The sequence below is a fragment of the Gossypium hirsutum genome, chromosome A04, assembly GCF_007990345.1.
Source record: "Gossypium hirsutum isolate 1008001.06 chromosome A04, Gossypium_hirsutum_v2.1, whole genome shotgun sequence".
NCBI lineage: Eukaryota > Viridiplantae > Streptophyta > Magnoliopsida > Malvales > Malvaceae > Gossypium > Gossypium hirsutum.
This window is the reverse complement of record NC_053427.1, coordinates 63,740,739-63,743,943: the sequence shown is the minus strand read 5'-3', so window position 1 is coordinate 63,743,943 and position 3,205 is coordinate 63,740,739. Positions and strand designations below refer to the sequence as shown.

The 3,205-nt window shown below is 39.9% G+C and overlaps 1 non-coding gene across 1 annotated transcript; it reads right to left on the bottom strand.

Annotated features, from left to right (window-relative positions):
* Positions 1–464: 464 nt before the first annotated feature.
* On the bottom strand, positions 465–571 carry LOC121228576 (small nucleolar RNA R71). Its single transcript, XR_005926152.1, has one exon. It is a non-coding gene; the product is annotated as a small nucleolar RNA R71 (small nucleolar RNA).
* Between the last annotated feature and the right edge of the window lie 2,634 nt (positions 572–3,205).

Sequence of the window (3,205 nt, the reverse complement as noted above, 5' to 3'; positions counted from 1 at the left end):
ATGATATTCAAACCACAACCGAGGAGATGACTGAAAAACAGGAAAATCCGCTACCTCCTGCGATTGCCGCTGATCCAGTAAATCAAAATCATGCTCCACGCACTATGTATGATTATGCTAAACCGAATTTAACAAGAACTGAGTCAAGTATAGTGAGGCCTGCTATTGCTGCAAATAATTTTGAACTGAAACCTAACACCATTTAAATGATACAGCAATTTGTTCAGTTTGATGGTTTGCAAGATGAGGATCCAAACACTCACTTGGCAAATTTTCTGGAACTCTGCGACACATTTAAAATCAATGGCATCTCTGATGATGCCATTCGTCTTCGGTTATTTCCCTTTTCATTAAGGAATAAGGCTAAACAGTGGTTGAACTCGTTACCACGAGGGTCAATCACTACTTGGGAACAAATGACCGAAAAGTTTTTACTAAAATATTTTTCGCCAACTAAAACGACTAAATTAAGGAATGATATCTCTTCTTTTGTGTAGATGGATCTAGAAACACTCTACGATGCATGGGAGAGATACAAGGATCTATTGAGAAGCTGCCCTAACCATGGGCTACCACTCTGGCTACAGGTTCAAACTTTTCATAATGGCCTGAATCCTTCAACTAGACAGATGGTTGACGCAGCCACTAGTGGGACTATCAATAATAAGACACCTGAGGATGCTTATGAATTTATAGAAGAGATGTCACTGAATAATTATCAGTGGCAAGTCATGAGGACAAAGCCAATGAAAGCAGCCTCCATTTTTAACATCGATTCGATCACCATACTCTATAATTAGTTAGAACTTTTGAATAGAAAAATTGACGGTTTTCTTGGTTCTTCACAAGTTCACCCAGTATTGCAATGCAATGCAAGTGGAGGAGGGACGAGCAATTCAGAATACCCACCTTATGGCCACATCATGGAAAACGAGCAATTAAATTATATGGGTAATAATCCTCGACCTCAAAATAATCCTTATAGTAACACTTACAATGCAGGATGGAGGAACCACCCAAATTTCTCATGGGGAGGCCAAGGGAATCAGAGACCACCCCCACCTCCAGGCTTCTAACAACCACATTACCAATAGGAAAAGAAACCAAACCTTGAGAAGATGCTAACAAAGTTTATCTCGGTGTCAGAAACTCACTTCCAAAATACTGAAATAGCACTTAAGAATCAACAGGTGTCGATCTAAAGGCTCGAAACTCAGATAGGCCAACTCACCAAATTGATTTCTGAACGACCATAAGGTATCCTGCCAAGTAACACTGAATCTAACCCAAGGGAACAACTCAACGTAATTACCATCGAAGAAGAGGAAGGGTTAGTTGAACCTGAACCAGAACTGAGGTAAGGAATTGTGGTAAGTAAAGCTAAAGGTGAGGTAGACCACAATGAGCAGAAACCGGTAAGTAAAGAGTACAAACCACGAGTGCCATACCTCAATGCGACAAGGAAAGACCGCACAGATGAACAATTTGATAAATTTCTTAAATTATTAAAGAAATTACACATTAACTTACCGTTTATTGAAGCTCTTTCGCAAATGCCAAACGCAGTCAAATTCTTAAAGGAGATTTTAGCAAATAAACAGAAGTTGGATGAGGTGTCACATGTGGAGTTAAATGCAGTTTGCTCAGCCATTCTACAAAACAAGCTTGCCAACAAATTGAAAGATCCAGGGAGTTTTACGATTTCTTGTTTAATTGGTAGCTTAAATGTTAAAATTGCTTTGGCTGATTTAGGGGCTAGTATTAATGTCATGCCCTAAAAAATGTTTAAACAACTAGGTCTTGGGAAACCTAAACAAACTAGGATGAGTATTCAGTTAGCCGATAAAACTATCAGATTTCCTAGAGGTATCATTAAAGATGTACTTGTAAAAATTGATGAATTTATATTCCTAATCGATTTTGTTGTTCTAGACATAGAAGAGGCCAGTGACACACTTCTAATTCTAGGAAGGCCCTTTTTAGCAACTGCTAGAACCATTATTGATGTTGGTACAGGTGAACTCACACTTCATGTGGGTGATGACTCAGTTACTCTTCAAGCTCGTAATCCTATTAATACTGACCATGTGGTGCAACCTTCTTTACAGGAAACACGTTCGAAGAGCACACATAAGCCTTGTTCAAGTAACAACCAAGAACCCATCTATGAAGAACGAAGGCTACAAATCGAGGAACTAGATGAATGTCGAACACATAAACCAAGGACACACGATAAACCAAAACCACGCCATGACGAGCTCAATATTTCACCAAATCAACTTAAGGTTGGAGACAAAGTACTACTAGATACAGCAGACCCTCGTATTGCCACTCCTGAACCTAACAGAGCAATCCCTCTTACAGTACTCAGCATTTTTCCATACGGAACAGTTGAGGTAACTCATCCCAAACTCGACACTTTTAAGGTAAATAGTACCGTTTAAAACCTTATTTTGATGAAATTGATAGCAGGGATGAGGAGTGTAAACTCCTCGCACCACCATGATCACGCAAAAGAGAGCTAAGTCGAGCTTAGGCTCTAAATAAGCGCTCTCGGGAGGCAACCCGAGCACTAACAATATTGATTTCTTTAAATTTTAGTTTTTAACATTTAATTCACTAATTGAGTCACTGAACACAAGATTTCTAGAACCACACAGCCAGGTACACGGGCGTGCCTTAGGCCGTGCCCAGACCACTGGAGGCAACACGGCCGTGGATACGACCGTGTAAAAATAGAGCAAAAAAGTTCCCCCAACTTGGGATTCGATAAATTGCCACGGCCGTGTGACATGGCCATGAGAAATCCTACCAAATTAACACGAGCGTGCGACAAGCCCTTGCCCACCGACCGTGGTCGAGCCTATCAAAACAAAACGGGCGTGCGCCTGCATACACGGGCGTGGGAGAAGCGAATGAAGAATGACACTGCCGTGCAACATGGCCGTGTGCACCAACGCGCCCAATTTCGAAAACCACGAAACGCACAGGCTAAAATGGGGGCACGCCCGTGTGCCCCAATTTCTTTATAAACACCTATTATTTTTACTTTTTTTATCTTTATTTATATTTTGAAATTACTTTTATTTCCCTTTAATAATATTTTTATTTTATCTTGAGATTTTATAATTTTTATTAGGCTATTTCATTATGAGCAATTATGCTTCCTTATATTTCCTAAAGAGTTCTTGACTTTATCATAGTT